The 12,283-nt window shown below is 63.0% G+C and overlaps 1 protein-coding gene across 4 annotated transcripts in view; it reads right to left on the bottom strand.

The window, feature by feature from the left end:
- TMPRSS6 (transmembrane serine protease 6) overlaps positions 1-4,339 on the bottom strand; it is a 33,932-nt gene extending 29,593 nt beyond the window's left edge. For 3 of the 4 annotated variants that reach the window (XM_036019586.1, XM_036019585.1, XM_028532769.2), the window contains exon 1: positions 4,110-4,339. The gene's annotated coding sequence lies outside the window, so the exon portion shown is untranslated. Of the gene's footprint in view, positions 1-3,955; positions 4,053-4,109 lie in introns of those variants that run through there. The other variant, XM_036019584.1, reaches the window with a different exon arrangement.
- Between the last annotated feature and the right edge of the window lie 7,944 nt (positions 4,340-12,283).

Consider the following 12,283-nt stretch of genomic DNA (forward strand, 5'->3'; position numbering starts at 1 on the left):
TTGGGCCGCATCTTGGGTTTTCCCGAAAGGAGACTCCTCAGTGATGTTCACACTCCTCCCAGCCTTCTCCCGATTCCCCATGTCCGGCCCCTCCTCTGGCAGTGCTCCCAGGGTTTCTGGCATCCCACCCCGGTGACCCCGGGTCTTGAGGGGCCCCCACCCGGTGCAAGGGAGGGAGGGATTCTCAAGTGGGCATGGAACTCCCCTCCACCCCTAACCAGCGGACATCTGGACAAGAGGACCGGCCCTCCAGCTTTTACGGGGCCAGCCCCAGGATGGTAACGATGCAGAAATGGGTGGGGCAGCCCCCGGGACGAAACTGCCAGTCCCTGAACTGTGAAGCGGGGCAACCAGAGCAGGGACAGCCCAGCAACAGCCCAGGTCCTCGTCCTCTCTCCAGCCTGGGCCCCTCCCTCCCCCAGGGGTGGCCACAGCCACTTTACTCTGGACTCCCGATCACCAAGGACCTACTTTGGGATGACTCACAGCACCATGGGGACTCAGGGGCACTAGAAATGACAATAGCTGACACTTATTTCAACTGTGTCCAGTGCTTTCTATGCACTGTTATGTGTCAGCCTTACTTAGACCCTGTGGGGGTAAGTTCTCTCGTTGTTTCCATTTTACAGATGAGAAAGTTGAGGCACAGAGCGGCTGAGCAGCTTGGCCGAAGTCACACAGGCGATGGCAGCAGAGCCCGGCTGCAAACCCAAATGGTTTGTCCACAGAATAACCCCCCGGCCCCTACGCTCTACTGCCTCACAGGTCACCTGGGTACTGAGGGGGAAACTGAGGCTCAGAGAAGGTCAAAGGCCCGTTAGGGGAGGCAGCAAGAGGAGCAGCCAGGGTGAGATGCTCGGCGGACCTCCTCCTGCCTCTCCCCCTTCCCCGGGCCAGGCCTGCACGCCGCGGGGTTTGCTTCCCTCGTGAACGAACGCCCTCCTTTCTGTCCAGGAGGACTGTGAACGCCACAGAAAAGCCCACTTTCAGAAAAGCCGCTGTGTGAACACCCAAGACTAGATACAGCCCCAAGGAGGGGTGAGGGGGGCTGTTCGCCTGGGCTCCCCGTCATGCCCCACGAGGACCCCTGGGGCAGCCTTCTCCCCGGGCTCTCCGCCTCCCACCTCTCCTGCGGCACATCCTCCACACCGGCACCGGACTCCTCCCAGCCACCTCCCTCCAGCCGTTTGCTGCTCGCTCGGACTCCCCCCAGCCACCCCTGAACCCCGCCCCGCGACACCAAGACCTTCCCTGGGCCAGCCACTGCCCACCGCGCTGTGGCCCTAACTTCCATCACACACATTGTCTGCAGGCCCAGGGGATGCCACCTCTGTGCAGCCACACCCTCTGCATAGAGCACCGTGGGGACCCTTACAGGCGACGCCAAGGCCTGGCCTCGGGCCCCCAGGCCCTGGGGAGTGAGCAGCCTCCTCCCCTGGCCAGCCCTTGGTCCGATCAACCATATGCCTGTCTTTTGGCTTTGGCTCTGTCCCCCGAACAAGGAAGTGGGCTGTGTCTTCTACCCCCATGCACACCCCCACCGCGCCCCGTTCCCTGCAGCACCCAGCACGTGGCCCGCCAGGTGAGCGAACGCCTCGTGCGTGGGAAGGGTGGACGCACAGAGCCCCGGGTCTCCAGACTCCTGGGCTCTGCTCCCTCCTAACCTTGCTGCCTCCAGGGAGCAGCGCGCGGGAGGCTTGGTGCTGGCGCATGGATGGTGGTGCTGGCCTCGGGGTCCTGCGTGCAGGGACCGGGCCGCCCCATTTTTGTGGAGTACGTCTGCGTGATACCAGGCTCTGTGATGGACGGAAGGGGCGCAGTGGTGAGTACGAGGCCCCGTTCTCATCCTCTCAGGGCTGACAGCCCAGCAGGAGGTGGATGCCTGGGATGACTGGCAGCTGTGACAATGACCGCACTGCTCCTGTCTGTCACTATTATACAGTGACCGCCCATTGTTTCAGCGGCCCAGCCCACTGGAAAGGTCTGTGGCTCTACCCTCCACAGGTTCCCAGGACCCGGGTCTGTCTCGGTACCTCCATGGCCCCCACCATCATCTAGGCCAACGTCGTCCATCACCTTGACTGCTGCAATAACAGCCAGCCGTCTGCCCACCCACATAACAAAGCACCACGCAGCCACTGGGGTGGTCTTTTCACCGGATGCCCTGCTCACAAGCCTCGCGTGCCTCCCATCCACCTAGAACGGAGCCAATGCCCTAATCACAGCCCACCGGGGCCCCCTGTGACTTGGCCCTTGCTCATCGCCCTGTGTTCTCCCTCCTGCCCTCTGCTGCAGCCCCACCCCGCTCCTCGCCAAACCATCAACATATCAGGTACACGCCGCTTCAGGGCCTTTGCGCCTGCTGTTCCCACAGCCGGAACGCTTTTCCTTCACTCTGCCTCACGGCCTGCTCCTCGGCCGCCTTCAGGACTTTGCTCAAAAGTCACCTCTTCCTCCTGGGGCCTTCCCTGACCACGCCCCTCTCTGCAGCGTTTTTCCTCACAGCACTTCTCGACCTCGCGTGAGATGCTTCTGTGTCTGTGTCCAACCCCTCCCCACCAGTGAGCTGCTCGTCGCTGTATGCTCCCGGAGCAGAGCTCGGCGCCCCAGCATTTTAGTTGAATGAATGAATGCGGAGACCCTCGTTCCTTCCCATACAGCTCCCAGGGGCTGTGTGCACCTGTGGCCGGGCTGACGCCTGCTGTCTCGTTTCTCCCCGTGCCTTCTTTTTCTCGTCGTACCTCAGTGACATTGGACTTCACAGTTACCCATGCCCGTTCTGAATGTGGCAGAGCGTAGCGCAGATGGGTTATCAAACACTGAAAGTTCTCGTTACTCCCTAGCTTTCCCACACATCCTTCGTTCTGCCTGGGCTGCCCACCTCCTGACCTGGCCAGCTCTTCGCACCTCAGCTCAGCTCTCACCTCCTCCTGGAAGCCTTCCCAGGGTGCCTCAGGAGAAGCAGATGCCTCTCTGTAGTGTCCTGGGCCATCTGTATCAATGAGCAGTTTACTTTGGGGGGCATTCTCTCTGTCCCACTGACAGTGAGCCCCTGGAAGAAAGCACTGGGTGTGCCGTGATTGCCATAGAGGCCTGAGGCTGTCCCTGGATTGGAGTGCCTGGACCCCACCCTGAAACCTGCTCCTCCTGCCCGTCTGACCCTTGGCGGGCCCTTGGTCTGCCCGCTGGAGGCTGAGCCGCAGCCCTGTACCGGGCAACAGCACAAACCCCAGTTCACCTCAGCCTCCAGCAGCCTGGGGTGCCGGCCTTGCTGCTTCTAGTTAATGGCTGGGGAACCGAGGCAGAGAGAGGTGAAATTACTCACCCCGGATCACTCAGCGGGGCGGGCAGGGCAGGGCAGAGCTGGGGTTCTGGTCTACGTACAGCCTTCCAGGGGGGCCACTGGGGCCTAGAGTGCCGTCCCCTGCTCTGAGCTGCTGTGGCCGTGTGTCCTCGGCATGGGGGCATGGGTGAGTGTCCCTTACACACACATACACACACAGGTGTGCACAGATTCACAGAGCAACCGAGGTACACACACCTCCCTCTCTATGGCACGGATTCATAGATGCACACTCGTACTTCAGTAAACACTTGTGAACACGCTGCGTGCACACACACACACACACACACACACGCACAGCTGGCTCCAATCTCTGAGCCTGGCAGCGAAGGGTCCCCTGTTCAATGCACTGTGGGACTCTGGGCCCGCCTTGCACACTGTACAGCCTGGGTGGGGGCCCGGGTATGGAGAAGGCAGCATGTCCAGTCCTGTGGAGTAGGAGTGGGGTGCTCAGCGGCAAACCAGGCCTCTCCTCTGCCTGTCCCTGCCCCAGAATCCACCAGCCCCACCTGAGCCCAGGCCTCCCGGCACCTGGAACCTGCAGCTCCCCCACTGCCCCCGGGCTGCTCATGCCCCAGCCCCAGCTCTGGGGGCCTTTCGCCTTCTGCTCACGCCGTCACTCTCTGGCCCGTGAGGCCCTGCAGACCTGGCCTCACAGCAGGGTGGACAGCTCAGCTTCCAGGGAGCCGGGCCCAGCTCTCAGCGTGGACACGGTCACTGGGTCATTCACAGACCCTGGTCCCCTCCCCTGGGGGCCCCCACTTACCTTTGGGAGTGGCAAGTGAATGCCAGGCCTCCACGCAGACCTCACAGCTTCTGTTTTTCCAGGCCAAGGTCTCCCCGCCCCCACCTGGCCAGCTGGGGCTGGATCAATGACCCAGAGCCATGGCCCGGGTGTCTGGCCCTTGTCCTCTGCGGCCTGTGGCCCCAGGCTCCATGGGCCGGCTGGTCCGTTCAGGACCTGCTCTGTGCCGGCACTCAGGTAAACAGTCCAGAGGCTGGAGGCAGGCAGTGCCCGCCCCACCCCGCCCTGCCCCGCCCCGCCCCTCGCGCACCCCGGAGGAGATCTGAGCTGTCCCCCGAGGCCCGTTGCCTGGTGACATTCCTGCCTGGTTACAGCCCCTGGTCCCCTAGAGCATGAGATGGGGGCGGCAAGGCCTGGGGGCTAAGCTGAGGGGCCTGAATGGTACACTCAGGGGCTCACACGGATCTCCAGACCTGGACAGGTGAGACCAGAGGAGCTGGTGGCCGGAGAGAGAGGAGGAGGCGGGGCCCACGTGGCCCAAGCACAGGAGAGAAGCGAGTGGAGTAGGGAGTGGGATTTGATGCTATTTCCTGTTCAGCTGGCAATTATTTGAATTTCTACCTGATCCTATAGGGCCGTGCTGCCCATCTCGGAGGCACTGGCCCCACAGGGCTCTCGAGCAGCTGGGACACAGCCCGTCCGGACTAAGACATGCCGCACAGTTCAGATACACACCAGGTGCGAAGACACAGTGCGAACAGGGAATGCAGAGCACCTCAGAAAGGGCGGTTTGGCATTGATTACGTGTGGACTCTCCTGGGTTAAATAAAACATCCCATTAAACTTCGTTCCGCCTGCTTGGTTTCCTGTTCTTCAGTGTGGTGTGGCTGCTGGAACACCATTCACCAGAGAGGCAGCACGCAGAACGCTGAAACTCATCACAAGTGTGAATTGCATGCGAGCGGGCGAGGCTGCGGTAGAGGGCAGGGGCGGTGGGTCTGACCCCCCCAGGCTCCACACCTCGTGTCGGGCACCAGGGTTTTCTGAGCGTGTGCAGGCTGATCAGCGTCTGTCCCGGTGAGGAGGCTGCACACCTGAGACCCTGTGTGCTGTGACATGTGGGTCCCAGCATGTGTGTGTGCATGTGTCAGGTGTGTGCGTGTGCCCAGTCAGCGTGTGCACGGAGTTTCGGGTGACGGTGAGGAAGGCCTCCTGTGCAACACCTACCACGTGGCACCACCAGTGTCACGCATGCATGTGCATGCTCCTGTGTGTGCTCTGGAAGGAGCCTGCTGAGTGCAAATGTCGGGGGCCCATGGGGCCCCCGTGTGTCCCGAGCTGCGTCCATCAGAAGCGAGGGTCCTGCACAGAGGCGTCTGGGCCTGAGCTCCATGCGGCAGGAGAGTCTAAAAAGCAGACCTTGCGCAATCGGTGTCCTCTGTACTTGTCACCGGCCCGGTCATCGATCGATAGATCTATTGGCCACAGCCCAGGGAAGGGGCTGACATGGGGTGGCAGCAAAACGAGGGGGGGCACTTGAAAATATGGGCATGGGGACTGCCCCCCCAGGAGCTCAGAGAGCCGTGGGCAGGAGGCAGCCGGCCCCTGAGAGAGGATTCCTCCTGTCAGCAGGGCGACTGTGTGGCCTGGATACTGTGTCGCCACAGCAGAGGGACCTGCTCCCACACAGACGGGGGACGAAGACCCCCCCCCGTTCTCTGGGAGCCTGCACTCCACACTAACGCTGGGCCCCCTCGGTCTCCAGACAGGCCCCGAAGGCTTGGCCGCTGAGGCTGGGAGGCCAGGCCTTAGTGTGGCCACCACATGCAGGGGACCAGGATCCTGCCAGGGGTTGGAGAGTGAGAGGTTGTGGCCGCAATCTCCGTCCCTCCACCTGCGGGAGACCTGGCAAGACCTGCCACCTCCCCAGGTGCCCTCGCGTCACTGTGGATGAGGATGATGAAGCTGGGTTGTTGAAGGCCCGGCACACGGGAAGTCTCTACAAAAGGTGAGCTGCCCTTCTTTACCTCGAGGTTTGGGTGGAGCTGGGGGAGGGGGCGGGCAGCCGTGAGCTCCCCACACTCCACAGCGGCCTTGTGGGAACGGGCACCAGGTCCCGGCTAGCGCTGCGAGGGCCGCTTACTCCGGTCGGGTGCCGCACCCCATGCTTCACGGGCTGTTTCCTTCACTTCTCCCAGCAGCCCTTGCACCGGGGCCGTTTTTAGCCCCCATGTGCAGAAACCTGCCCCCTGTGAAGTGTGCACTCACAGCTCTGGTTTATGAGTCAAGCAAACCTGCATGAAGCGCCTACAGCATGTCAGGCCTGGCTGTCCAACATCCTAAGACACCCTAAAAACGAACTGACCTGCAGAGGGAGGCCTGACCTCAGCCCCGAGGGCACAAAAAAAGGTGCTTCTGATGTGTCCGATCGTGTCCCCCAAGCTTTTGTGTGGCTGTCCTACCCGCGTCCCTCCGGCCGGAACCCTGTTTGGAGATGGGGTTGCTGCAGGTGCAGTGAGTTACCATGAGGCCACGCTGGAGCGGGGTGGGCCCCCAAACCAGTGACCGATGCCCCGATAAAAGAGAAACTCGGAGACCGATATGCACACAGGGTTAAGGCCCCATGAAGGTGGAGGCAGAGATTGGGGTGAGGCTCCTACCAGCCCAGGAGCCCCAAGCATGGCCAGCAAACCCCCAGCCGGCCGGAGGAGGCAAGGAACAGACTCTGGCTCACAACGCTCAGAAAGAGTCAGCCCTGCCGACACCAGGTCCTCGGCTTGTGGTGCTTTCTCGCCCAGCGGACCAATACAGTGCCAACTGCGCCTTCGGGTGGGTGCTGTGCCCCGGCCTGTGCACACCCGCTTCCACCCGGGCCGCACACAGCAGGTGCTCGCCCCCGTCTGCCGAAGAGGCTGAAGCGCCACGGCAGCTACATTTCTATCAGGCCTCAGCCAGGGCCGTGTCTAGACTGTGCGCCCCGTGAAGACAAAGCCCCACCTGTCTTGTCCCCTGCTGGGGGCCGGCCTAGACCAGCGCCCGGCACACGGGGCAAGGACTGGCTGAGCGCACCAACAACAGCCGCAGCCGACTCCTTCGAAGGTCACGCAGGAAGGCTGTCGAGCTCTGGGGCCGCGCTGGGCTCTTCACGGTGGCACCTCAAGTCCAGGCCGGGGAGTGACACGTGCCCACTCAGCTGACGAAGAGACGGAGGCTCTGAGTGGGGGGTGGCCTGCCCCAGGTCCCGCGGCCCCTTGCAGGTGGAACGGGGGCTCCATTCTCCCCTCTTTGCTGGAGGTGCATCAGATGCCGGGGCTGCTGCAGCGAATCCCCGCACCCCGGGTGGCCTCACACAGTGTCGGCAGGTCCATTCCGGGCTCTAGGAGAGAGACCGTCCTGCCCCCGCAACCACGCCCCGGCTTCTGGGGGTGCCAGCGGTCCTCTGCTTCTCCTCTGCCCCCGCCCCACCCCCGGGCCTGGGTCTCTGCACCCCATCTCCCTCTTCTCTTAGGGCCACCAGTCGTGTGGGACCACCCTATCCGCTATGACCTCATCTTACCCCGCTTATGTCTGCTGAGACCCTATGTCCGACTAAGGCAGTGCCGCAGCTTCCAGGTTTGGGGGACGGGGGGGGAACTATGGCAGGAGATCACGGGGGGAGACCACGGAGAGCTGCCCGCCCTAGTCAGCCGTCCTGCGGGTCCGCCAAGCCTCAGAGCTCACGGAGGCCATCATCGGGGCCCTGGGGGCCAAGGGCCCAGCCCATCCTGGGGAAGGTTCTCTGCGGGCCAAGCCTCTCTCTCCCAAGCCCCCTGGGGAAGTGGGGGGCTCACAGGCTCGGGAGCTGCGGTGAGGGCCTTGAGGTGGGGGCGGGCTCCGGGGGTCCCAGACAGACGCTGTCTGAGCCGGCGGCATCTGGGAGGACTGGGCCCTGCTGGGCTCCGAGGCGGTGTATGAGTCTCCTAGGACTGTCCCAACAAAGAGCTGCCCGCGGGTGGGTTAAAACAACAGAAAGGTATTGTCACACAGTTCCACGGGCTGGAAGTCCAAGGTCAAGGTGCCAGCAGGACTGTGTTCTCTGTGAATCTGCCGGGGAAGGATCCTTCCTGCCTCCTCTTCACCGTGGCGTCGGTGGCAGTCCTTGGCACTCCTTGGCTTGTGGCAGCTTAATGTCAATGGGTCCCTGCCTCCATGGTCACATGGCCACCCCCCTGTGTCATTCTCAGTGTCTCCTCCCTTCTTCTCACAGGGACACAGGTCACAGGTCATAATCGATTAGGGGCTGCCCTAATGGCCTCATCTTATTTGCATCTGCAAAGACCCCTGTTTCCAAATAAGGCCACATTCATAGGCGGGAGGGGCAGTTAGGCCTTGAACTTGTTTTAGGGGAGACACAATTCATCCCATTACAGGTGGGGCGGCGGGGGTGGGGGCAGGGTGGTGGTTGACAATGCCGTGGACTTCGGGCTGCTCTTCCAAAGGGCCATGCAACCCTGGGTCCTCGAGTCGCTGCTGAAGCGTGTCACACCCCCCAGAATCCCCTCATCAGAGAGTCATCCCTTCGAGTGCTCAGATCCGCTAGAGAGAGTCGCACCTTGAGCCTGTGCACCCTGAGACATGGGGAAGACAGACAGTGAGTGAGGAGCGAGAGGTTGGAAAGAGCAAGGGGGGAGCCCCGCCCCAGCAGCCTCACCGAGGCAGCGGAGAGCATCGGAGGGGCACCCCAGCAAGCCAGCTGCACCCACACCTGCAGCCGCGGTCACGGCCCGGTCCCCGCCCGCCCCACCCCTTTCGAGTACTTTACATATGTACTCGCATCTTGAAGCCTCACAACTGTCCAGGTACTTCCCCTGCCTCACAGAGGAGAAACCTGGGGCACAGGGGTGTCTAGGCGTCAGCCCGGAGGCGCGGCCGGCAGTCAGCAGACGCAGGACCTGGTCCAGGCCGCCCGGGTCCCGAGTCCGTGCTTCTGCCACCACACCAGCTGCCCTGCAGGGGCCGCACGGCCCTCTGGGTGGGGCCGAGGGCGTTCTGTCCACCATGGGATCCCTAGTACCTGGCGCCGTGACCTGCCCTTAACAGGCCCTCAGCAAATGTCTGCTGAGGGAATGACTGAGTGAAGGAATGGATCTCTAAGAATTCCCCCCTCTTCCGAGGGCCGTGCTCAGCCAACTGTACCCCAAGCCTGCTGAGCGGGGCTGAGCCCCCGTGGCCCAAGCCCCAGATTCCATCCCCCTCCCACACGTAGCAGTTTCTTCAGAGCCTCCCAAGACGGGCCTTTCCAGTGAAGGCCCTGAGCTCCGTGCTTCTGAGAGGCAGGGTGTGGCTACCAATTTTCGTGCCCGTGCCCTCCGTGGTCACTCCCTCCCCCACCAGCCGAGGACCCTGCAGACGGGGCGGGGGGCAGGGGCGGTCATTGCGCTCCTCTCCGAGGCCAGCGCCCGGCCTGCGGCCAGCTGCACGGAGGAATGGGAGGCAGCGACGTGTGTCCCCCCAGCTCCTCCCTCCCCTCTGTGCCCTGGCTTCCTGGAATTGCAGCCTGGGCACCCCCCGCCCCCCGAGGCACCTCTCTCCCCACTCAGCACTTCCTGCCGCGCGTTCCCACAGTCCCGAACGCCACCACCGCCCCCCCCACCCCCCCTCCTCCCGGCGCTGTGACGGGAGCGGAGTGTGTCATCGCTGTGGTGGTGGAAAATGTCTCTGAGCAAGCCAGCAAGGGGACGTCCCCGGGCCGTCACTGGGGCCAGGCTGAGGCCGCTGGGGCTAAGCTGAAGTTTAATCAACAACCCAACACCCACCCCTCGTCCCTGGCGACAGTGGCCATGAGACAGTAGGGTGCAGGGGTGAGCGTGCAGGGTTCCAGTCCCCTCCCCCCCGTTCTGGCCCCTGAACCCACTGTGTGGCCTGGGATGTGGCACCGTCGTCTCGCAGGGCCTCCTGTCTTCCTCGGTGACGCAGGACTCAAGAATCTCCGTCATGCCTGTCTCGCTAGGTCGCTAAGACACTTCATGAGACTCTGCGTCCACACGCCCTTTAAGAGCCACGAAGGGCCTGCCCCGTGCACGCTAGAGACTGCCTTCCTTCCAGTCCGAGCTGCACCGTGTCCCCACCGGATGCCCCCCGCCCCCGCAAGACCGCTCTCGGCCTCTGCCTTCTCATCTGGACAATGAAGAGCAGCCCCCCCACCCCACCCCCGGTCCCTTCTAGCATTGTCAGGGGGTGGAGGGAGGGAGTGCGGTGCTTAGCACACGGCCCACAGCCCGAGGCGCACCCCGTGCTCCGCACATGCAGCTCTGGGAGGGACCCTGAGGGACTGGAAGCGTCCCCACGGCGGCCCCGCCCCCACTGCCGGTTGGTAAAACCCAAATTGCCAGACAGTGGTCGCTAATCTGCGAGAGCGACTCCCTTCCTCTCCCGAGGACCATCCCCAACCACCTACTCCCAGCACCAGCGGGACGCCGACCAGGCCCTCCTCCTAAAGGCCCAGACCACACGCCGCCCGCCTTGCCCGGGCTGGAGGCTCCCGCAGACAGAGGCTCCTCGCACCTGGGGCTTCTGAGACGGTTTGCGCTAACGCGGTCTGGCTGATGCTCAGCCGCAGCTATGGTTATCTCCCCTGTGTCCCCCGAGTCTAGCACAGGGCCCAGCCCACCGCTCGGCAGATGGCTGTCCCCAGAGGAATTCAGCAGCGGGCAGGAGGAGGCGGTCATCAGCCCCACTTGGGACGAATCGAAGGGCCTCCTGGAAGTGGAGGTGCTCGGGCGGGGTCCTGAGGGATGTGTAGGAGCCCGGGAGCAGATGGTCTGGGTGTCAGGGCGGCGTCAAACACCAGCAGAGGTCGAGCTAAACGAGCCCACTCGGGTCCTCACCCTCATCCGTCGCCTCCCACTCTTGAAGTGAAGTGCGTGTAGACCTGGCCACAAGCCACATCTCATGTGGCACCTGAAACCACATAATATCGGTGCTAAGAAGACACTTAGAAACCCTGCCCCCTGACTGCCCCATTCACAGACAGGAAGGCTGAGGCACGGGAGCGGAGGTGCCCTGCCCGAGGCCCCTCAATCGTGGGCTCACATTAAGGAGTCCCACCCTTGTCCTGAAGACAACGGGGAGCCGCTGCAGGCTTCACCGAGGGTGTGGCACGGCCAGAGCAAGACCACCCTGGCAGGGCTCGGAGGTGGAGGGACCAGAGGGGACACGTGGACCGAGGAGGAGGCTGAGCAGGGATCCGACCCAGAGGTGCCAGGCCACTGGCGTGGGGGTGGTGTCAGCCCCCATGCCCGGGATGGAATGTGAGCTGCTTGTAATCTTTTGAATGGGTTGCCAGTAAGTTTAGAGTGGAATTTTTGCTTTTTTTTTTTTTTCACGAATGTAATTGTCTTGTGTCTACAAAGGCCCACAAGTGGTGGCACCACACGTACCTGAGTCTGGGCCGTGGCTGCAGCGACCATCGGCTGCATGGCTGAACCTCCCTGGGCCTCCGTTGCCTCCAGGTCTGCCCAACGTGCAGCCCGGCACCTGCCTCACAGGGCACCTTCCGGGCCCTTTGGGAGGTGATGCCTGGCGCAGCGTCTGAAACATAAATGTTAGTGCTCTCATCCCTTTCTCATGCACTTCTTGGCTGTTCTGAGAGTCATCAGAATGTCAATGATTAGGACAGGGTGGGTTAGTCGTCCTCGTTGTGGTCATTTTTCACAGTTCTCCTGGTGCCTGGGCGCTGGAAGCTGCTTGGAGTGGGAGCTGGAGGTGTGGGGACAGGGGGCAGGGGGCAGAAGGGCTGGAGGACCAGGGTGTGGAGGGGACAATTACCGTTCAAGGCTCTGAGGACCTGAGAGGCCGAAAGCCCCGCCTGCCTCTCCTCCCTTGGCTCTTATTCCCATCTGCCTGGCTGCCTCCTGCTTCCCGCTCCGCACCTGCTGGTCCCCGGCCTCGGGCTGCCTAGTCCCCAGCTGCTGCCGCTCCCCTCCCCTGCAATCCGACCCCGCAGGCCCGTCTCTCCTCCACTCCCTGCACCACCACCCCCTCCTTGTTCCAGCGCCCAAGGCCCACCCTCGCATGCACTCCGGACCATCACACCATCTCCGCCAGGTGTGCGGTGGCCCCTTAATCTGCTCGCCGCCGGCTCGGGTCTCTCCTCGGAAACGGCGGGGCCCGCTGGGTTCCCTGAGCCTGCCTGTCACGGTCCCCTCTCAGCTTTC

Source organism: Phyllostomus discolor, chromosome 2 (genome assembly GCF_004126475.2).
Source record: "Phyllostomus discolor isolate MPI-MPIP mPhyDis1 chromosome 2, mPhyDis1.pri.v3, whole genome shotgun sequence".
Classification (NCBI taxonomy): domain Eukaryota; kingdom Metazoa; phylum Chordata; class Mammalia; order Chiroptera; family Phyllostomidae; genus Phyllostomus; species Phyllostomus discolor.